Genomic DNA, 24,777 nt, shown 5'->3' on the forward strand with positions numbered 1-24,777 from the left:
ACCGTAGCAGCAATGATGTTCTGAACTGATTAAAACTGTTTACTTCTCATGGTCATTTTGACTTTGAGGAAGAGCCAGAGGTCACAATGTACCAGCCAGCTGAGTGAGGTGGGTGGAGACACACCATAAGGCTGGTAGGAACCTGTGTTTTCAATGGATGCCACCTGAAGGTAGCATTCACCTCAAAAATATATTTACCAAAGAGGACTTTGAAGACCTACTTCAAAAAGTTCCAAGAAAGACGGCATAGGTGTGCTGGAAGTGAGAGGGAGTGTTTTGTAGGCAATTAATGGCTCTTATTGTGATTACATTTTTAAAATTTAAATATTCACCATGTATTTTGATTATACTTCATATACATATGTGTGTATCTCACACGCATGTAACACGCGTGTTAATGTTTGTATATTCATAACATTACACTATAGAAGAAATAATTAGCTAGCTCATTATACTTCAGGTGTGGACAAAGAGTTTCTAAACACTATCCTTAACTACAACATTTGTTCTGTTGTAAAACCCAGCCATTAAACTTAGAGGCCTTGATTAAAGTGAATGTACTTGTATTGATGAATTAGGAAAAAATTTTACATTCAGCATTTTCAGTGGTAAAACAAAGTTGTCATCCAAAGCAGATCTGGATTATTACAAAACTGTCGAAGCATACACTCATGCCAATTGCAAATCAATGCTGTTGGCAGTTAACATTACAGCTGTGGGAAGCTGAAGGATTGATGGTTTCTGATACCAAAACAAAAGCTGTAGAAAACAGACACATAAATCACATAGGTCAGAAAATTATGAACCATACCCTCGGCAGAGTGTAAAGAAAGGATTGCTTCAAACAGCTCTGTGAGCCCAACTCCATAGAAATGCTCATTAAATGCCACTAGTGGAGATACCACCCGATATGGCCCAATCAGTCAATAGTGAGGTGACGCACATGCATTAGTGCTGTCTGAATTCAACTGACAAATGGGATTTATGGGATTTCTGCCCTCTTTCCTATATAGTGCTTTATGTTTTATTACATCCAACTGGAAATTCCTAAAATAAGGTGACTCTGAGAACATAGAGACCATATACGATTTAAAAGATTAAAGATAAATAAATCTACTGCCGTGGAGATAAAGTATTCTCATGCCCCTCCCAGTAATTTTATTCCACTAAGAAATGTCTATGCAAACACCCGTCATTCTTTCCTAACCACCTACATATCTGAATATAGAAAGCGTGTTGGCAAAGTTAATGTTATGATCAGCACATGTATAGAACTCTTACTGTGGTCTGTACACTGGACACCGAGGAGGAAAAAGACAAGATCTGTGCACCAAAGAGGAAAAACAGCTAATATAATAAAGTGGGCCAGTACAGACTAAAAACTCAAATGTATTGGCTTAATGCAGATACAGCATTTAAGAGCTGTATTCTCAGATTATTTTGTAATGTAGCCTAGCAAGTATGCATGAAAGCAGAGACTTCAAAGTAACTATGAGATTTGTAGAGTAAAATTGCAAGTAGGAAAAAAACAAAACCCACAAGGGACACCAACTTGTGCTTGGAAACATTGTGTAATTCTTATAATGGTGAAGCACAGCATCAGAGAGGGGCAGTGGTGAGGGTAAGACTGGAAGGAAGCAGAGGCCAGGTTGGACAGGGTGGAGAATGGATTTTCCTACTAAGCAGGGTACAATCTGTCAATGAGCAGTAAGTTACGGTGAAAGGGGACTGACCCAGTTTTCACTGCGCTCTGAGAAACGTCATCCTGGAACAAAGAGAGAGTGGAGGAGACGCAGAGGCGGCTGAAAACAGAAAATGCTTCCATGCTAAAGAAGAAAGGTGGCAGGCTATCAAATAAAAGCTGCAGATTTGCGGTCTAGGAGCTACATCTGTTTTTCAGAACTTTTCTTTATTGTCCACACCGCGCGGGGGTCAATCCTTCTCTTTAATTGAATAACAACTGTATCCCCACTGAGGACATCTTTTTCCAGGGTTCCATCACTCATATTATGACTTGCTCAAATTGTGAATCTTACCATTCATGAATCTTACCTCCAGCTACCCCAGGCATAAATATCTGATTCTTCTAAACAAGGCCAGAGAAAATAATTTTGAGGTATATTTATGAAATAGAATTGTCGATTGAGTGAACAATGAAGAATGACAGTAAATTCAGATTCTTTTCCTTTGGCTATTGAAATTGAGATGAGTAATGATTGCTGGAATTAAGTAATATGTTTCTACTGAAAACATAATTTTTACATTTCACAAAAATGGACAGAGATGGTAATACGTGCCTTACCAATATCAAATTAACTCACATTCACCAAGAAATTTAAGACACTAAAATGGTCTGTATCTTGGCATCCCCTCAAAATTCACAGTTTGCTCAATCTTATCCCTCAAGATGATGATGTTAAGAAGTAAGGCTTTGGAGGATTGGTGGTATGGGTGTCCTTTTTATAAAGTAGAATTTAGAGTTACTCCTTTGCTTTTTTAACCAAGTGAGACCAAGGGAGCCATGAGCAATCAGGAAGTCGGTCCTCATCAGACCCCAAAGTTGCTTGCTTCATGATCTTGGGCGTGCCAGGCTCTAGCTCCATAAGGAATTTCTATGGTTTATAAGCTGACGACTTTATGTATCTTCTCATTATAGCCCAAACAGACTAAGATACTCCCATGATGCAATCAAATGGGCAATACAAAGTTTCAGAAATTCTAACATTTCTTTGATATTTAAAACCTCTACAAGTAATTAAATGACCTTTAATTTTAATATTTTCCAGAAAAAGCCTCTTATTCAAACTAACGAGAATCCAACACGAGAAACAAGGTGACTATTTTAATTTCCCCCACCTATCTGATCATCATTAACAGCAATAAAAACAGGAGTATGTATTGTTTTCAAACCACTGAATACATATTTGTAAGGGGTTGCTGTGAAACTATGAAATGGATATGATTCATACTTCAAAGCATGCATGAGGTCTGCCACTTTAGTCCTCCATTCACACTCTGAATTAGAGTGTTAAATCATCTTTAGGTTGTTCATGAAAGGTTTCTCCACAACAGAGTCATTAAGAGATTATTTGCTTATGGAAGATCTCATTACAGTGACATTTTTCTGCTAGATTCCTTCAAAATAAAATCATTCTTCAAATTGGAATGTCGTGAAACTCAGAGGGCAGACAGTTATTAAAAGTAGTAGTGGCAAAAATAATGAGATGATGTTCCAATAAGAAGAAGGTTGAGTAGAAAGGGCTGTTAATTGTGAGAGAGGTTTGCTGCACATTGGTAAAGAACCCCAAGATTTTGGGGGTAGTAACTCTCATGACGCTGCAAAGCTTGCTCAGGAAAGAAACATGATGTTAGTAGGGAACCCTAATTAACAGTGATCCAGAGCTTGGCATACAGCAAACCAAACCAAAGTGCTTTTACATTAGCTGGTTAAAATAATCCTATCAATGTATACTGTTTTCATTCCATTTTAAATACAGGAACGCCAAGACAAAGAGAGAGAACTACTTCTTTCAAGTCATCCAGCTGATGAGAGGTGGGATTTGATTCCTTGCTGTGGGACTCTGATATCTGCACATCTAAGTTGATCTCTTGGGAGGGGTCACAGGGTTGGGTGGACAGGTATGAGTTAATGTAAACAACTAAGTAATGTAGCTTTAAAGATCCTCGTTTTTGCAGCAAAATAGTATCAGCAGTTTCTGTGAACTGCAGGACCAAAATGCTGTTGATTTTTTCCTGAACTTTTTATTTACCATCCAATAAACGCTGAGAATTAATAGGCTAGCAGGGATGTCAATGGTGTACATGTGAGACTGTGTTCTTGCTCTGGCCCGGGGCGTGCACATCTGTGGGGTGGGGCTGAGAAGATCATGAGTCAGGCGCTTGTTTCTGCCTTGTTCTAGATGTGTGGCACAGGGAAAGTGATTTAACCACTTTTCCACTGACATCCTCCTCTCTAAAGGGGCACAACATGCTGGGCCTGGTGCTACAGGCCTATAATTCCCGTACTCAGGAGGCTGAGCCAGGAGGATTCTCCCAAATTCGAGGCCAGCTTAGACTACACAGCAAGACACTGTCTCAAAAATAAACAAACAAAACCCAACCCATGAGTTATTGTGAAGTTTAAATAAATCAGCATATGGAAAGCACTTGAATAATAAATAGGATATAGAACATTTAAATTTTTATTATTCTTTCCATAGATAAGTATCAACTGTTTGACAATGAGCCAGAATTATCCTCATTAACTAGAACTGCCTATTTTAAAGGAATCTGTAACGTCCAGCTAGCGCATCACAGTGGATATTCAGTAAGTATTTGCAAGTAGTGATACCTACACCACCATGATTAATGTGTTAATGCAAATTTCCGAATTGCTATTCAAATTCTCATTTTACCAGTGATTCATCTGAGGAGACTGTCATACAAGGAGAAAAGAACAAGAAGGGAATATATTGAAGGACTGGGTTCTCTCCATAAATATACCATGGGTTGCCAGGTATTTTTGAAGATGAAAGTTATAAACCACAGTTTCCAATGCTGCAGAATGTTTTCCATAATATGCTTAATAAAACAGATGTTTGCTGTAACAAAGTGACTGCTACTTATTAAGCAGCATGGAGAGGAGATTTTGGTAGATTTTGTGTTTCAGGAGCATTTCATCTATTTCACAGTTAGTGCTACAAGTCTTGTTTTATCCAAACTATTCAGAATTGACCCCACTTTATAATTTTACCAGTTTTCAGACTCTCTGTTGTATGTCACAGAAAGTATGCAAAGATCACTTCCCTATTTTGTTTTGCTCATACCTCTTAAAATGTTCAGAACAGAAATACAAACTAGCTTGTCAAGCTTATTCTTGATTTTCAAAAATATACCTTGATACAAAAATTCAAGGAAAATATTATTAGAATTACATTGCAGTGTTAATCCCTGGTTAGAATTAACTAATACAAACTGCTCTACTAAAAAACTAATGAATGAGTTCATTAAGAGGCATCAATACAGATAACTATCTGGGCATGAGCCTTTCAGTCTTATGGTAACTGAGCCAGAGCTATCTTACTAAAAAGTGTGATTCTTATATTTTCATTCAACATGAAAATGTGTTCTTCCCAGTGGTAGGAAGCTAAAGGAAGCCGAGAGGACTGGACTATTTCCGACAGTAATTATTTGCTTCTCACAGATTGGCCATGTGGTGATTTCATCAAATACATGTGAGGTGCAAAAAGTTTCAGGCTGCGTCAGTTCTCACAGCTCTGGAGTTAGCATGAGACCACTTTTCCCCCTGTTTTCATTGTAATAACCTGAAGCTTTCTTAGGAACACAAAGCTTCAGGAAATCTACCTTCAGATGAAAATCCCTCTTCTCTTCTAGTTTTCCCTGTAAAGGCAATTGTATCCATGAGGGGGAAAAAATAATCAGACTATCAAGCTTACTATTGTGAGGGCTAAAGACAGAGCATGTTTAAGGGAGAAAACAGAAGTTTTTGGAGGAAGATACTTAGTAGATCCAAATCGTATATGAAGGTAAATGGAACTGGGACGTCTTTTAAATGGCACCACAGGAAGAACAGACACAAGCACTGTGACCAGCAGTCCTGGAAAGGTCACCAACTAGGTTTATGGCCACAGGCTCTCATGTCAACTCTGCTATAAAAGTGACCGATTGGCCTCAATGATCGCTGACATTACTGCTAGCTTTAAACTTTCAACCCATGATAGACTGAACTCTACAACATAACTATCTGAAATATTAAATTTTAAGCCAATAAGAGACAGAAAACAGAAGAAAGGTAGAGTGGATGTCTCTCTGCCAGTGTTCAGGTGATAGTCTTGAGTATATTTTCATGAAAGTAATATTAGTGCATTCTGAGACATCAGACTAGAAATACACCCCACACTACTCACAAAACGTGTGACCTTGAATAATTTATGCAATATTTGCATCTCGCACATTTCTTAAATGTTAAGTGGGGATAAAACTGTGCCTGCCCAAGATTGGCTTGAGGGTTCAATAGCATACTAGGTATAAAACACCTAGAATATGTTTTTATAGATTTATTTGCCATTTGTATCTCTTTCCCTGATAAATTTGTATACATCTCAGATGAACAGGGTCTTTGAATGTGAGCAGTCTGATTTTTTACATTCTTTATATGTTGTAGATAATAGTCATTTGACTGAGGGATGGCTAACATGTGTTCCCCCTCTGTGGGTTGTCTTTTCACCCTGCTGATGATTTCTTTTGCTGTGCAAAAGCTTTTCAATAGGATGAAATCACAGCTGTTGATTCCCTTGCAGTGTTTTCCATGCAACTGGGATTCTGTTCATGAACTCTTCACCTACCCCTGCCTTCAACATTTCTACTTACCTTGGCTTCCACTAGATTTAGTGTTTCTGTTCTACTATTTAGATCTCTGACCCATTTTGACACTAGCTTAGTGCATGGTGATAGACATGAGTCTCATTTTAGTCTGCAGCATACAGAGAGCCAGTTTTTCAAGCACAATTTATTAAAGAGGCTGTTTTTCTTCCAGTGAACATCTTTGGCCTCTACATCAAAGATAAAGTGGATGAGTGTGTTTGGAGTGGTTTCTGCACCTTCTAGTCTGTTCCACTGATCCTCAGGATTTTTTTTACAGTACCATGCTGATTTTATCACAATAGCTTTATAGTAGGATTTCAAGTCAGAGATTGTGGTGCCTGCCTCTTGCCTTTCCTCTCCTGCCAAGATTTTTTTTTTTTTTGCTATTCTAGGACTATTTTGATTCTAAATGAATTTTAGGATTGTTTTCTCTAGTTCTGCGTGGTATGCTAATGGTATTTTGATCAAGATTTCATTAAATCTGTGTAATAGTTTTGGGAATAGGGTCATTTTCACTATGTTGGTTCTTTCTACCCATGAGCAAGGGATGCCTTTCCATTTTATGATATCCTCTTTGATTTGTTTTTTCAGAGTGCTGTAATTTTTGATGTATGGCTATTTTGCTTCTTTTGTTAGATTTATTCCTATGTCACTTTTTGGATGCTATTTTGAAAGGTGTGGATTTTCTAATTTCTCTCTCAGTGAGTTTGTTGCTTGTATATAGAAATGTTATTGATTTTTCAGTTTTGATTTTTTAAATCTAGCTATACATCTGAATTTGGGCTATCAAATCTAGGAAGTCCTTTGGTGGAGTTTATGGAATCTTCTATGTAGAGTATCATGTAATTTGCAAATAATAATTTCTTTCTTTCTTATCCTTATTCTTTTTATTTCTTTTTCTTGTCTAATTGCTCTGGATAATGCTTCCAGAACCACATTGAATGAGAGTGGACATTCTTGTCTTGTTGCTGATTTTAAAGTGAGAACTTTCAGTTTTTACCATTTAGTATGATGTTGACTTTTTGTCATAGATGGCTTTTATCAGATTGAGGTAACCATCACCTATTCCAATTTAGAATTTTTATTATGAATGAGGGTTGGATTTTGTCAAATGCCACTCCAGGAAGAAAGGCTATAATCAAGGAATCAACCAATAAAAAATGCTGGAGAGGCTGCAGGGAAAAAGAAGCCCTTCTCCACTTCTGTTGAGTGTGTATACTCATGCAAACACTGCAGAAAATAGTGTCAAGATTCCTCAAAAATCTAAGTCTAGAGTTCTCACTTGATCTAGCTATTCCACTTCTGAATATCTTCCTGGAAGAATAAAAAACATGTTCGTAGTTTGTAATAGCTAAATCTGGGAAACAAGCCAAATGCCTATCAACTAAGAGATACAATGGAGTATTACTCACCCACAAAGATGGATAAAACTTGAGTCATTTCTGGGTAAATGGATGTACCTTGAGACTATATTCTTAAGTCAAATACATTAGACACACATTTGTAAATATCATATTGTCTACTTGATGTGATAGACTGAAAAAGTAAATAAGGACCATAATGTACAACAGATATTATGAAATAGGAAGAAATTGCTCAAAAGGAGAGGAGTGAAGGAGCAGGAATGGGAGAAAAAGGAAAGGAAAAGGGGAAAAGATGGTAAAAGAAAGATAAAATGAAAACAAAGTTTTGCAAATAATGAGGGGAAGAGGGATTGAGGGAGGGGAAGGGACTAGGAATAAAAGAGGAATCACAAGATATCATATACAGCTACACACACCCTATGTTGAAATGATCATTATGTGTATCTAAATCATACCAAAAAGTTACTAATAAAAACATCCAGAATAGTCAGTGTTCTAAGGTGTATTTGGTAAAGCAATAAGTAACTTCACATTCGTTCTTCCTATTAAAAGTGTAATTGACCACGCTAAGGAAATAAAAAGGCAACTAGTCGCTCAGCCACATTCTCATGCCGCAGATTCCATTTCTCATTTATTTGTACCTGAATATTCTGCTGTGATTTTGCTCAGTGGAAGAAAGAAATATTCACATCCTTATCCTGGGCTGGCACAGAGTTAATACTCACGATTATTTCTCATCCTTCTGATTTCAGCGAGTATCCTCCAAGTATTTCTCTAGCTTGCTGATCTTAAGAAGATTTTTTGGAAGTAAGCAATTTCCTGCACATTTAATTAAATGTAATAAAAATATTTATTTTAAAAGTGTTTTCCAAGACAGTCCTGATGTGTAGGAGGAGCTGCTCAGAGGTCCTCATGTCCTGATGGTTGTGGCTCCAGAGGTTTGTCTTACCTCTGCTGCATGGTCTCTGGACACGGACACCCCAACTCAACCACAAAGGAACTGCTTTGCGCGGATTAACCCAGGAGGTACAATGACAAATACCAGGAGTGATTCCAGCTCAGGGACTTTCCACAGGATTGGTTAGGATAATTTCACCATAGCCCACTTCTTCACCTCTGTCCAGGATTGCTTTCTCCCTGCTTTATAGGTATTTTCTGAGAACACTTTCCAGAAAAAAAAAAAAAAAAAAAATCCTGCGTGCTGACCTGTCTCAGATGTACTTTTCAGGGAGCAATGTCTATGACTGTTTTTCTCATTGTTTTCTTTCAGGATCCCAGATAGACAGAGATTTTTAGCTTATCATGTTCTTTAACTTACACACATTATCATTTTTCCACAAAGTCCTCGCATCATATCCCATTCCTCTTCACCATAAATATCCACAACACTGTCTGTCTACATGAAATCCATCCAGTCTACCATCAGTATATTTAGTTTGAGCTATATTTTTCTGGTGCTTTATCTTATACTAGCTCATCAAGTTCCCCAAGCATGAGGCATTTTAAACACCTGATTTAATCATGCATTGCGTAGTGACTGGGATACATTATTAGCAGTATGTCATTAGGTGATTTCTGTCACTATACAAACATTACAGACTGTACTTGAGGCTATACATGCCTCAGTGGTCTAGTTGTTCTCACTGAATGCTCTAGAAAGTTTGCCCTCACTGAATTGTAGGCCAAGCTCAGACTTTGATATTCAAGTACCAAAGAGAGTGGATGGGGATACTATTTACAGATTCTGGAGATAGCAGAGATAACAGCTTTTTTTCCTTCTCTTTCCCTGTGTTTTCTCCAGCAATTTCATTTACCATATTTCCTTGGAACTTGAAAAGCCCTCTCTTTTAAAGAAACCAAATATCAGACTCAACCAAGAAAATAAAAAACAACAAAATGCAAATTAAACAGCATGTGTGGGAAGTTTCTCTTACTAAATGAATGCTGACCAGAAAGCTCATCTCCCTGATCAGGAGAATACTAACCAGGCTCCCATCTTCCCCTCACTTTGACCTCTGGCTAACGCGACTTCAGTGGGAGCCGTGTATTGTGTGGCTTCTGCACTCCCACGCTCTCGAAGGAAGTGTACTTAAAATGGATTACTTCTGCTCCTGAGGCAGCCAATCGATAAAGACGTGGACTGCAGTGAGAAAGGAGATGTTGTGGGCTGTAGTAGTTATCCTCTGTGTCTCTTTAGAAATTAATTAAAAATCAATGAAGTGTGCAACCTATTAATATAGCAACTTCTACATTAAAAATAGGAGCTGAATCTTTTTTTTGAGCATACATCTTGTACAAATCGACTAAAACACTATAGAGAGGAGGCTGAATGGCTGACACATTAATTTTACTCGAGCAAAAAACCAATCATGCCTAATATTTTGTGTTTTTACAGAGTTGTACGTTACTGACCTAAGACCAAAAGTTCAGCGATACCGATATTGATATAGTTTTCTTTCTTATGCTAATTATATCAAGTTTTATGAGCTATCTTAAGTACAAAGAAATCTTTTGTCACATAGACCCAAGAATTACAATAACTATTTTCTTAAGTGTTACTTAAGGCAGTTTATTCATAACTACTAATTTCATCTTTGTATGAAAACACGAAATTGCTAAAAAAAAAAAAGGAAAACCTTTTATGTAATTAGAGCCAATTTAGTGTCTACAGAAAAAGCTGAAATGTGTTATTCAGTTCAGTTCTGTGCCTGTCTCATTTGGACATTCATAGACCAAGCCCACCTTCACAAAGGCTTACCTAGCACGCGGGAACTCGCAACGGTGGTGCACACCTGCTCTCTTGTGGAATTTCCTAGGCATTTGCTCTCTGCCTGCTCTGATGTGTGCTGCTTTGCTCAAGTTCACTGCTTCAAGCTTTCATCTCAGAAGCCCTAAAGTGGGCTTAAATATGCACTTCCTTGTTTCAATCTTTGCATAATCTCTGGCACAGAATTCTGGAGCCCTGTGTCTAGTTCTGCATAAAGTCAGAGATGCTTCTTAATATTTTGGCTCCTTTTCTAGCCCAAATGAAAATAGTCTTGCATTACTTAAGCTGGCAAGATGTTACCTGAGTGTCTTCTGTCTTCACAGGTTGAGGGAACGTTAGTGATCCACAATGTTACAAATTTTATTGACCCACTATCTGTGCAGAGCACATGTAGGTCACTGTCCTTTAGGAATGTTTTCTAGAAATTTCTGGATTTCCCCAGAGTACCTCACAAATGTTCATGAATACCCTTAATTGGTTATTTCTCTCAGGCTTCTACCAGTAAACCTAACCTAGAGCTGAAAATGCTAGTGTCTTTTCCTCAGCTGCTATCTTTTTGTATTGGTACATGTTTGTACCAATACAGATTACCTGTATTGTGGGGAATGGACCCATGTAGGTGACATCTCTTAATTCTTTGGTTACCCCGTCCCTCTCTCCCTGTGTCTCCTGGACCCCTTCATATATACAGGGACACTGGTTATCAAACTCAACTCATTCCAAGTTCATATTCAAACAATGAATATTTGAGAGCTGAACATATGTTTACCATAGGAAATAATGGAAAACCAAACAATTGGTTCCGAGGGCCAATAAATTCATTTTTCCAGAATTTTAATATATTTGTCAGTCTCTTTCTTTAATTGTGTCATGGGTCTCACAGTTTTCCTCAGCATTTCCACTGGTATCACTAACTTTCTTTGGAGCCAAGTTCATGATATTTTATACAAATAAAGTACATGCTACAAAGCTATCATACACTCACAGAAATGTGCCATGTTGTCTGGGAATGAGCAGAACCCAGACAGAAGTGTCACCCCTTCGTGTCCACTGTGAGATGTGGCATATGATTAATTCTCAGACTCTACAGGTTTTTTAAGCCATATTTGTAGTTCAAATATCCAGCAAAATACAAATATTGATTTTTTTAGCTTTGCTATTCACCACTTTGGAAAGTCACCACTTTGGAAAGTCAAGCTTGGAATCATTTGACAACTGAGACATCCCTGTGTGTGACCATGGCACATGGTGATCACATTTCTAGTAGTGTTCGCTACATACAGAAAGTGCTTCACAGTCTCCATCCTTCTTTAAATCTCATCCCCCCCCACCTGTCCCACTACTGAAGCTGCAGTTTTCAATATTTCAAAAACAGTGAGCGACAACCTCCCAGTCCCCTCACCATTTCAGATCCCTGTTGCCTTCCTCTCAGTTTTCAGGAAGTGTTGTGCCTGCTTCTGAACTTTGTGCAACATTTTGCCTTCAGATACATTAAAAGCTGTTTTTGAGCCTCTGGTGACCTCAATAACAGCTTCAGCAACCTCAACCCCTGACTCTGTAAGAGCTCGGATCTAGTCAGGAGGCAGGCGGAGAAAACTGACGCATCTGTCTTTGCTTAATTCTTCTCTCTACGGCTCCACACACTTGCTGTCCTTGCTGACCTCTTTTGTTCTCCAGCATAGAGGCATACACGTGCAAAGGCATAGTTTCTTTGCACAGTGATGGACAAAGAAAGCACTAATAATAACTAACAATGTTGATGTTTACTCTTGACCAGGTACTATCCTAAGAGTTTTTTTTTAATTCTCAGAATACATTTTGAAATGGAGGCTATTTCTTTGTCCATCTCTTCTCTCATTGAGGCAGACAAGTCCTCAAGCAAGTTCTCTCTGCTTGTCACTTGGGTTTCTCTTCAAATTTCACCCAGAACTCAATGGCTAAAGAAGCTAAAAATCCTCTAGGACCTTGGGCCCTTATTTACTGTTTCCTTTGCCTGGGATACCCCTTTTTCTCCCCTATTGTACACTGCTACACTTTTCTCACCTGCCCCAGACACCTGGTCTGAACTAAGTACCCTTCAGATGAAAAATTAAATACCATTTCCTCTACAAAGCCTTCCCTCACTCATGGGTCGACTGAGTCACTGTTGGACACGACATCCCAGCGCCTAACTTTGTGTTTCACCCATCTATCTACTTAGAACTAAACTCTGAAATTTTCAAGCATTATTTTAAGATGACCCTCTGGTACATGATTGAGTCAGAGCTATTTTATAAATCACAGAGTCCATGCTTATATATTATAAATGAATCTGCAACCTCATGCTCAACCTTTAGAAAGCTCTAGACAGTGTTTTAAAGTTACATAGTACACAAACACCAGCAATTTCAGGTCAGGGGTAGAAAAATAAGAGCTCAAATCCATCTAAACTCCTTAATTCACCTGATTAGTTCATCAAACAATTTAAAAAAACAATTAAACACCAACTTGACTGAGGGGAGTAAAAACTATTTATTGACTTACTCAAATCTTTTAAAAAGTAATGGTTTTAACAGACCATTCCTCCCTGTTTTGCTTTGACTCTTATGGAATTGAATGACCTGCCAGGGGCTCTGAGTAGTATTCTGCTGAGATGACATAATTCAGCCTGACCCTCGGCACACTGACCAAGTCCATCACATTTTGGACAGTCAATAAATAGTAGTCAATTGATTGATTTCTTCCTCTGCCTACTCCAGCTAGGCATTTCTATTATTTTTATTGCCTTTGAATCCACCAGGTTAAAAGGGAAGGAACTTTGAGCAGTAATGTAAACTCACCAATATGTAGTTTAATAACTAAAAGTTAAGGGAGAAAAAAAACAAGAACATGTTTTAATATTGTTAGGAGTAATTTTATATTTTATAATTTTATATTGTTAGTAGTAATTTTATATTCTTATGGTGGTTTTTATAATATCATCTCTCTTTTTTTTTACAGCATGAATCATTTGGTAACTTTAGGTTTATGTGCATATTGATTACAGATGGCTTACTTAATATTTTAAATTAGGAAAACACTTGAGGTTTGAGGCTAAAAATTATCTGGTTTCGTACAAAGTACTGCTCATCCATACTGCCCAAGTGGAATAGGAAAGCTGGTTCCTTCATTTGTTTCCTCTTCGGTTGGCTGATTTATACAGTTAATAATCTCATATGGAAGAAGGCTGAAAGCCCACATTATATAAACTGATCTTTCAAGGGTCACTGTCAGCCCACTGCTATTTGTCTTTGACAGTGGGAAGGGGTCAAGTGTAGTAATAAAGTGGCTTTTTTTTTTTTTTTTTTTTTTTTGTCGAGGATAAGACGTCCCAGGCTTTAACGCACTCACCACATGCAGCTATCTGTGTGGCTACAGACATGTCAGTTTGTAATTTGCTGTGTTTCCATGTATAAAGTATCGATGATAGCAATAGCCTCCATTTCAAAATGTATTCTGAGAATTAAAAAAAAAACTCTTAGGATAGTACCTGGTCAAGAGTAAACATCAACATTGTTAGTTATTATTAGTGCTTCCTTTGTCCATCACTGTGCATTATAGAGGACTTATTTTTTGAAACACAGTTTTCACACAGCCCGAAATTTCTTCCGACATCACACTGTACTTCTATCGTGAGAATCCCAAAGATCATCTATCAACTGACAGGCACAATTGGCTGGTGGTATCCTTTCCTCTGGCAGTATAATTTCAACAATGTTACCCTCCCGTGTAAGACTTTGTGTTTATGCACCTTGTAAAATATCTGAGTGATGTTTTACTTTAGTATTCAAACAATAAGAGGGAAAGAAGGAATGGCAAGAAAAATGTTTTCATAGAAGGAACATAATTAAGATAAACAGGGAAATTACTTAAGAATGCTCCGAGTGGTGTATTTTTAGCCTGAAGTGAACATTCATTGAGCTTAATAAGCTGGACCACAACACATTAATCTTAAAAGTTAAATTCACATACATAGAAAAGCTGTAAATATGAAGCTATATGAGGCTACAGGTAAAGCAAACTCAGGTATTTTATGGTACTATGGAGTTATCTATAATGGAATCTCACTTATACATAGATCTGTCATTCATATCTAATATTTTTAAGTTTTGTCTCTTTGCATGAAAATTAGTTTTTGAATTTGTATGCAGGTATGGATACCCCTTTAGATTATCAGTCACTCAAAGGAATAGAAGAAAATATCAAGTAGTATTCTGTCCTAATCACATTCTGTCTAATTACATGTAAGTACACATCGTATTTATAGTTCAACATCTACATATTTGAGAAAAGATGTATAGTTTTTCCTTGTTTTTCTCATCATCTACTGAATTGCTAGTAAATGCTAGTAAAATACAACTATTTTATTCATAAAGATATCATGGTATTTTCCTTCAAGTTATTCATAACTGGGTGTGTGAGGTTTTGTGTCCTTTGAAATTAAAATTAAAATATAGTTTCCAATGTTACAGTGTGAAGAGACATTGGGTAGGAAGTTTAAAAAGTAATTAGGTTATTAAAGTGGATTAATCCTGTTCTCATAGGATTGAGTTCATTCTCCCAGGAGAGAGGAAGTTCTGGGTCTCATGAGACTGAATTCCTACCACAGAGGAAGGAAAGGCCACCCATCCTTTTTGTCTTGTTCGAATACACCCACCTACCTTTTCATTTCTCTGCCATATTGTGATGTCTCATGAGGCCCTTGCCAGAAGCTAAGGAAATACAGAAGCCTTGTTCCTGAAGCTCCCAGCTTCCATAACCATGAATCAAGTTCTTTTCTTTAAGAGTTACACAATCTAAGGTTATGGCAACACAAAATTGACTAAATCAGACATATATATTCCATGAATCAAAGATGTAAAAGAAATAGCTGTACAGGTTGGAAAAAGAGGAAGGGGATGTTTTCTGTGCAGAAGTCTCACAGAAGAGTAGGCCTTTGAGTCTGACAGTGAAGGAAGAATACTCAAATTTATGGCTATGATATAATAGGTAAAGGATATTATATCTGTATATATTTAAAACCATGGGAAAAAACACAGAATCCCCCAAAATAATAGAATATATATTTTTAAAAAGGAAGAAGTTTTGTAACAATGAATCTAAATTGACAAGGGCTGGCAGTGCCACAAAAAATGCCTAACTCCATGTTGACTACCTTCAGTGGCATACAAAACAGTTACTAAAAGTCTGGATAAACTAAATTGACATGATAGGACTGGCTAATGTATGGAAAACAGAGAGGAGAGGTGGGGAGAAAGAATCAAAGAGATCAACTGTGATAATCTAATAATAGTCTTAATAGCAATGGTTTATTGTACAGCTATGGCAGTGATGTGGAATATTAAACTGAGACTGAAAGCAGCAGAGAGATGGGCATTTATCAATGCTGCATAATGAAATCATAGTAAAAGTTGAGATTATTCCCAGTTTTTCCAGTGTAACTCAGAATTAAGAATCCACCATTGTTAAGTGAATAAAAGGAAAGAGCAAAAATTACCAAAAGGAATAGACAGGTTCATAGGAGAAGTACAAGAAAAAGTTATATTGTGGAGTTGGAAAGGAGAGAGAATCACGAGGAGCCAATGAGCTTCAAGTATAATGTAGAGGCCCTGAAAGAAAAGTGAGAGAAAAGGGGCTTGGCTCTGAACATGGTGATGTCAGGAGTCCAATGAAATAGATGACAGTGAAATAGACCCTTCCTCTGAATTGACAACACAATTTGTAGCTAGGACAGAAAAAAATAGGAAATTTCAGGTTCTTCTATCATTATTTTTCTCAGTCAATTAGGAGACAGTGCCATATGCAGAGAATGAGGAGAGAAACAAGACAGAAGAGATATGAATCAATCAAGGAACATCATTTTTATCTCATTACGAGCACATGGAAAGTCGGGGCCCAGGGTGAGTGGGAAGCAAGCTGCATGGCTTATACTTGGACTCCCAAAGCTTCACGCACCCATAGGTGGAGCTTTTCAGAAGTGGCTATATCTAGGGTGTGGTGGATCTATTATCTCTGTGACGCTGGGACTAAAGGTACTGGATTAGTCACCTAACTAGTTTATCACAGTTTTGGGTGTGGATAATGGGAAGGCCTATCCTGGATATGGTGGCATCATCTAGAAGGCTTGTCACTTGGATAGGATAAAATGCAAAGATAGGCCTGTTGCTTGCTGCCTCCTGTCTGCCCTGCCATGGACTGTTTCACCTCCACCATGTGCCTCTACCCTGCCACCCACTGATTATTGACTATCATTATTGACTCTACAAACTATGAGCCAAAAAACAGCTTTCATCCTTTAACTTGTGGGTGTCAGGTATTTTGTCCCAGAAATGAGGAAGTAATAAGACACCAGCTCACAGAAGAGCACGGTGAAGATTTCCCAAGAATACTGAGGCTCAATGTGAGATGCAAACCATAAACTTGTAATTGCATCATGTAGCCTGAGTGTTTTATTGCTGTGTGAAGCAGAGAAACAGAGAAATCAGACATTTGGATTCAACCAGAGAGAGTTAAGTGAGACACAAGAGTAGAGGTAATGACAAATTGACAAACATAACTGGAAAAATATGAGAATGTTACAGAAACTCTGAGAAGAACAGTTTCTCTCAGAATGGTTTTGGACATTAGTTGAATTTGGAACTTAATTTTTTCTTCAAAGTATTTCTTACAATTACTAGCAAACATAGGGGTCACAAATATTATAATTCCATCTAAACATTTTTAAAAATAAGTTTCTCTATATCAGTATTTTTAAAAATTTTATTTTAAGCTTATCATCAAAAACTGAAAGTCAGCCAAAAGATATTACATTTGAGAAAACAATAGTCTCCTACAACCATTGGAAGGGTAGTTCAATGAAACAGCACACAAGTCTTTAAACTGAATAAATGGATTTAATGAAGTTGGTGACCTTGGGTTACAAATATCAGCAGGTTTATGTTGCTGTCGAAGTGAGTTTATTTGAATCATAACTTCTCTACAGTTATGATTATGTTTGGCAAAAGTGTTCTACATTTATATGACTTCACAGTATTCACTTTAATTTTAAAGGAATCTACTGCAAATTTAATACTTTTATCTTTTATGACAAGACTTAACTCAGTCTGAAATAATCACTGTATAAACATTTTTTACCCATTCAAATGGTTCAGTTCATTATTACAAAACAGCAAGCATCCCCATCCTGTCATTAATTCCTACTGTTTTAATTACAAGAAAAATATGCTATGGAAGGCTTTTATGGGTAATGGTAGTATATACATAATCTTCTGCAAGATAGGAAAATAAATGAGTAATTTTTTTCTGTATGAATATTCTGGTAGAAAGGCATATATCCTGACAAAGAAGTTGAAGTCTGGTACAATAGATTTGAAATCCTTTTTCTTTTTGAATTTCATCATAATAAGGCATTTCTTGGAAACATGTACTATCTATCTACTAAATGTAACATAGGAAGGCTTCATTCAAGGCCAACAATTTAATAATATGGTTCTGCATCCATGAAGTCTTAAGAGACTTTTTCTATTTCTCCAAATAAACTTAATTCCAGTTTGTTTGTCTGTGTAATGTGATTGCATGTAAATGACTGGGGGAGATATCAAGAGATTAAAACTGTTAGAACTTTACAGTGAAATGCTACCCAAGAATTACTCAGAAAGAAAACCCAACCTTTACTGTAGGAATTAGTTGCAGATTTAAATTAAAGCCTTATAAATCTGGAGATGCCATTCAGAATGTATGTCTAAGAAGAATATGGCTGGGGTTTGGAAATTAAGGAGCAGCATCATGGGGTATGCTGTTAGACTAACTATATCCATCACCATTTTTCCTCTAGATAAGAACAGATCACGAAGAGAAACTTTTCTGAATTATCAGCCCAAAGAAAGTGAACCTAGTCCAAATGTTACTAAAGAATAACTAATATTGGGCAAAACTTGAACAATCAATTCCTAAGTTGACATGAGCAATCATATGTATGTATCATCCAGCAACACCACCACACACACATACGCACATGCACACACACACAGAGATAATGCAATACAAATTATGAGGAACATTATATGAATATATGAAGGCGTAAAGGCTATATTTATAGGGAAAATATAAACATTTGGAAATCAGTGATGTTTCATAAGAACAAATGGGACTTATGTTTCATTTTGAAGGATCACTGAGGTTTATATTAGTAGAGCTATAAATTTATTAAAAAAATTAACTTAAGTTTGAGCATAGACCCAAGAATAGGTAAAACATTTTCCTAATAATGAATTTCCTTTATGATAAAATGTCTGAAATATTTAATAGTTGTCTGATAGATGTCTGAGTATGAGAAAGAGGTTGAATTCACGAAAAGAAAATTCGAATGCAGTTATAAAAACCATAAGTGATTATATGGGAAAGGTGCCTGCCCAATTTTAAGATATTTACAATTTTTTGTGCAAACTGTAATATTTAAGTGTACATATTCAATACAATTTGAAGTTCTCAAATATCAATATTGACCAATAAATTTATTAATCATTATTTTGATTATAACTCTAGTGTCAGCTTTACTCATATTTACAAATTAAAATTTATGTGTATATAATAATGGCCATTAGTACTTAATAATGTATTTCCCAACAAATTTTGAGTTTTTAATGTTTATTTCTTTCAGAACTATTTTCTCCAGCCAGACGGAATTTAACTTACAAAAAGTTGCATTTTCATATTATTATTATAGTATTGTCTAATACTTTGGATAATGACATATTGCTAGCAAGATATTAAACTGACAAAAATAAGCTGTTTCTTCAAGGGCTTAACTGTTTTATAAAATCTAATATTTTATATTTGACAACCAGTCCAAAGTTCAGATCCTAGGTTAATCTATTAACATTCGCACTTAAGGCACAGTTTTATTAGATTAGCAAATGGTTATTCATTATAATTATAAAATGAACTCTAACTCATGAATTGTGTTAATTGTTCTTTTCTGCTGAGGACAGTAGCTTATATTCATTTTAAAAACTATACAGACATTGCTCATATGCAATTTAGATTAAATCTGAATATGAAACAGAGAGCACACATACCATCTGTGGAGGAACATCCTCATCCCTAATTAACATGTAGCATGTATTCTGACCCGTTTCATTACTGAAGACAAGTTATAAAACAAAGTTGGGTTTAATAAAAGAAAGCTAATTCAATGAGAATGAGAAATTACCCCCTGGAATCTTATAGATATTGACTATAATATTCTTTGGCTTAGAAAGGATAACTTGATTTCCTTTAAATTTACTGTCTGAATACAAGTGTGCTTAGAAGAAAACAGGAATGATCCTCTAGAAGCTGACTGTGGAACTGATTACTGTTCAGTATGTGTTTACTGAGGATCCACTATAATCTAGACACTGTAGTGTAAGAGGAAAAACACGATAAACAGATGTGGAGCGCTTAGCTGAGTGTCAATCCCTGTCCTAAAGTACTTTGCACAACACCATGAAGTACACACAATCATGTACACTTTACACTAACAAAGCTGCTGTTCACAGGTCAAGTGACTTTCCCAAAGACACTCGGAATGTTCACTGAGGAATCCAGGTTCCGTCTAGGAAACTGCACGTCCACACCTGTGCAGAGGATTTCTGAAACTCATATAAGCAAGAGCAGCTGGAGGGAAAAACTGGAAGGAGACAAGGTGAGAGGAGAGCACAGAGCCAAGGATGAGGGATTTTGGAGTCACATTCAGTATTCTGATTTTTAGCTTCAAGGCGGTAACAGTCACGGGCCTAATTTACTGGGGAAGTCGGGAAGTAACAATACAGGATTATGTGTAAAGAAAATTTCAGCGGCTTATAGTGTGTGAAACAGGTCAACAATAGAAGCTAAATGTGAATGAGATTACGAGGCTCTGCTACAGTTCCCGTGGGAGACACTGCAGTCCAGACTAGGGCGATGCACTTATGGCGGTAGAGACGGAGAGTAGACTAATTGAAGAGAAGTTTCGGAGCTAGTAGCAACTGTATTTAGGGTCAGATACAATAGGAACATGAAAGAAACAGTCAAGGATAACTTCAAATGTTTAGCTAGTTCTACAGATTGAATGATGAAACACGCAGGACACTATATTGCCTGGGAATCCGGTTTAAATGTCATTTAATGGGATAAGTTTGTCCCAAGCGTTGGAACTGAAATATCACGCTCCTCTCTGTAAGTATCTAAACTCCTACTGATTTCTTCAGACCACTTCAATTCACCTAACAATATTTAAACATTTTGCTTATTTAGCTCTTTATGTTAATCTGTTTTACTGACCATGACGACAACACCAAGAGACCACAGTGTTATCCACAGTCAAGGTGACCTCCCTGTCCTTTAGAGCAATATTATGGACAGTGAACATTTTCTTGAGTCAATGAAGGTGAGATTAATCAAAATATATGTGGCAGTGATGCTTGTGGATATCAACGAGCTTTCTCCACAGAGGCTGGCATAAGGAAACACAGTTTACTGACAGGCAAAAGAATGTGGTTGGATGAAAAAGCCCACGATGACAAAGGCGGAAGGTCATATTAAAAGGTTTAGCAAAGAGAATTTCAGTGGGCATCCAGGGAACAATACAGTTTTAAAATTGCAGTGGTTCACAATGTTGAAGATGGGAAGGAGAGGTAGGGAGAGGATTGAAGAAATGCTACTGCCATTGGCATTTGAGATATCATTAGCAGGATTGTTGATGAAGCTTTTGGTTCAGTATTAGGAATAGAAGACAAGAGTATGATGGTTTAGATCCAAAATCGGAGATGATAAATAAGCAACAACAGAGTTAAACTATTGTTTTAGGTGTGGCTATGAAATTATGAAACAGAGTTAGGGAATCAGAGAGAAGAGAGATAAAAAGAAATCTTTCACAAGGATTGATGTGGAGCCCAAAGACGTTTCTTGATGGTAGTCATGAGAATGTGACCAATATTTCAGCAAATAGAGAAGTATTCTCTGCCATGTAAATAAGTGGGAAAGGAAAGGGGAGTAACAATGTATCAGACAGTTTTTCTTTGCTGTAACACAGTACATGAGTCTTGTCAATGTAGACATAAAATGGGTTTATTTAGCTCACAGTTTTGAAGGTTGAAAGTACCTGATTGGGTGCATCCATTTGTATAACTTTTGGTGAGGATCTAATGATAGATGGGATCATCACAGAGATCTAGCAAAACAGGAAGTTAGAGAGCAGGAAAGGGCCAGTCTTCTACTTTACATCACTCCATGAGAACTAAGCAAAGCTTCATGAGAGCTCCCTCCATCTCTTCCAAGGGAAGAATCCCAATGACTTCTCAGTGGCCTCAGCTGCTTAGGGTTCAAATATCTCTGGTAGTCTGGCAGTCCAAATACAGCTATGCTAGTACTAAGTCACCAACATATGGACAGAGGGGGACAAGCTCACACCATATACAAACTGCAACAGGCAGTTAGGGGGACTGCAGAATCCTCAAATACAGATCAAGCTGTATTAAACGGCTTTAAGCCAAAAGATCCAAGTACAGGTAAACTCTTGCAAGTCTTCCAAGCACAACCATTCATTCCTCTCAGCTAAGTGAAAGAATTTAGGGTATAGTATTGAAAGCTCTAAAATATCTCATCTCAAAAACAAGATTTAGCTAGAGTGTTCTCAATAGTTCCAAGTAGTTGCTCTTATGCCTAGCCTAAGCATCAGGCAATAATAGATATTGAAAAAGTATTAGATATTCAAAATATCAAGTAAAGAGGAATAAGATATTAACCTGACTTGTTACATCATTATTATATTTCCTTGAAATATAATGAATATATAATTAATCTTAGATTTTTATGTATTCTTACTTCTAAATAACATGCCCCTATGAATCTTTACTCCATATATTCAACATTCACAAATAATTTTACTTGATGCAAAGATGAAAATATATATTTCTTGAGAATAACTTCAAATTTTAGATTGTATATTATGTGATATATTTGTAACAGCAATAGTTAAATAAGCCCTATTTCTTCCCATTTGTTTAATAAATAGAAAATCACTAAACATCCTGTTTTAACTATGGTCCTGTATGTCCTGTAAAGAATCAACTAAATATTGATTCACATACACTATGAAGTTGCTCGGTTATCAAACTCTTCAACTGACACTAGAGTATTATGTTTATATGATATTGGTAAAATTAAATTATGCTTTTATAAATATACTAGCTTATTTTATAAATATGTACTAGTTTTTTTAAAAATCTTCAGATGCTGTACATTTCAGAGCATGCAACCTTAATTACCTTTCAAAGACACCACATTGATAGGTTACTTCATAGGATTTTACCTAAAATGATGTTTTCACAAGTCATGTTAAATAATTATGTTATAGTTTATAACAGTCAAACAAATAACATCATTAAATTGCACTGTACAGTAGAATAGGTAATTGAATCTCAAAGAATATAAAATTGATTAAAATGTCTCTCAGTTTTAATTTTATTAGAAAAATAGATACTGAAAACTGAGGCACTTCTTAAAAATGTATTTTCCCTAATATCGCACTACAAAGAGAAAATCTGAAATCTAATATCCCAACAAGTTTTTATTTATCAATTGTCGTATGTGTTTTTGCATTCACGGTTTTAGGTAATGGTTTCAGTATCTCAGTGGTAACATTTCAAGAACAGGTTAAATTAACTTTTACTTAAATTTCAAATTTCTGATTGGTCTTTATTTAATAAAACTATAATTAAATTCATGTCTTTAAAGTTTTAGGATTCTGAACTCCTTAGCTCATTTTTAATGTACAATAAAAATACCAAAATGGTAGATATTACTCAGGACCATTCTATAACAGAACTCTAGAGAGTTCTTCACTTTAAATAGTTTTGGTTTATTGAAATCACCATGTTTATTACTCCACTTTGAGCTTTCCTGCTATCATTTTATCATACTCCAGGATTATTTAAGGGGGTGGAGAGGGAAAGAGGAGGAATTAGAACAGCATGAGGGTTTTAATACAGAGTACAATGTGTTTTTTCTTACATCCACAAGACGTATCTCCAAGTGACATGCTCTAGTGTTGTCCTAATTCACCTGTTGCATTCTAGTGCTTCAGATCTTAACTCCACGTGTGCGTTGTAAATCAACACTACTATCTCAGTCACAGGGAAGTGGCAGAGAGGTAGACATAGATCCCAGAATAACAGGTGCCCTGTGTGCTGGCTCAGGCTACCTCACGTTAGACACGTGTGCACGGTGGCTGAGCCATCTGTTCATCTGTGTTCATGTATCAGTACCTCTTCTTTCCCCAAAGGCACAGCACTGCTTCAGAGAACTGTCTGGGAAAGAAAATACTAAACAACTAAAATTCAATAGCAGTTGTGCCAGTAGTAAAAACACAGAAACTCTGCATATTCTCACAAGTGGAAAAAGTCCAATGACCAATCAATCACATAAATCGTAATTTTCACTAGTGGCCAAAGTTCTTCAGCTAAAGATTGAAACTAACTCTCATTACATGTATCTGTACTTGCACTGTATTAATTCCCCGTCCTCTTGAAGTGGTAAAACATAGCCCTTTGGTTTTCATTTCTGGGATTAATTCTGTAGGTTAATGCTAGAATAAACCCAACCTTTTCTTTTGGCACTGGCATATTTTTATGAAAAATCATGTATTATCTACATATGTGAAATATCTCCTTGGAAGCCTATTTATAAGCTGAAAATACTAAATTAGGATCTATTAATTCTTAGGAGTTTATCAATAAAAGCTTAGAGGCATCAAACAGTAGTACACTGTAATTACATGTAAGACATTAAAAAATTGAAAATAAATTCAATTTCTTGGACATCCATGTATTCTCTCTTACTTCTTAAATATTTTGAAAGTAGGATTAAGAAAATGCAATATCTGATTCTACTGATGCTTGAAGACTTCAAACATTAAGGTAGTAGAGCAGATGTATTTCCATCTATTTTATTTATTTATTTATTATTTGGCAGCTTAAATATTTTATAAGCTGATGTGAGTTAAGGCAGGAAACCAGAATTTTAAAGAATGTGTGTGACCAGTGAGTGTCAGTCAGGGGTTATTAGTTTAATTTTAAACTTCATATCTCTCACTCCCTGTTTTAATTGGGATCATTGTAATTGATGTTATTTAGTGTCTAGAAGGGGATGCCCGAGAGGGCTCCATTAACCTTCTGCGGATAACAAGCAAAGGTAATAACTTCTCCTATTAAGCAAACAAAGACC

At 36.5% G+C, this 24,777-nt stretch overlaps 1 protein-coding gene across 5 annotated transcripts in view; it reads right to left on the reverse strand.

Moving 5' to 3' along the window:
- Erbb4 (erb-b2 receptor tyrosine kinase 4) overlaps positions 1–24,777 on the reverse strand; it is a 1,018,041-nt gene that overhangs the window by 46,033 nt on the left and 947,231 nt on the right. The window lies entirely within an intron of this gene.

The sequence above is a fragment of the Cavia porcellus genome, unplaced genomic scaffold (genome assembly GCF_034190915.1).
Source record: "Cavia porcellus strain 051 isolate PalLab524CR breed Dunkin Hartley unplaced genomic scaffold, mCavPor4.1 scaffold_26, whole genome shotgun sequence".
In the NCBI taxonomy this organism is placed as follows: domain Eukaryota; kingdom Metazoa; phylum Chordata; class Mammalia; order Rodentia; family Caviidae; genus Cavia; species Cavia porcellus.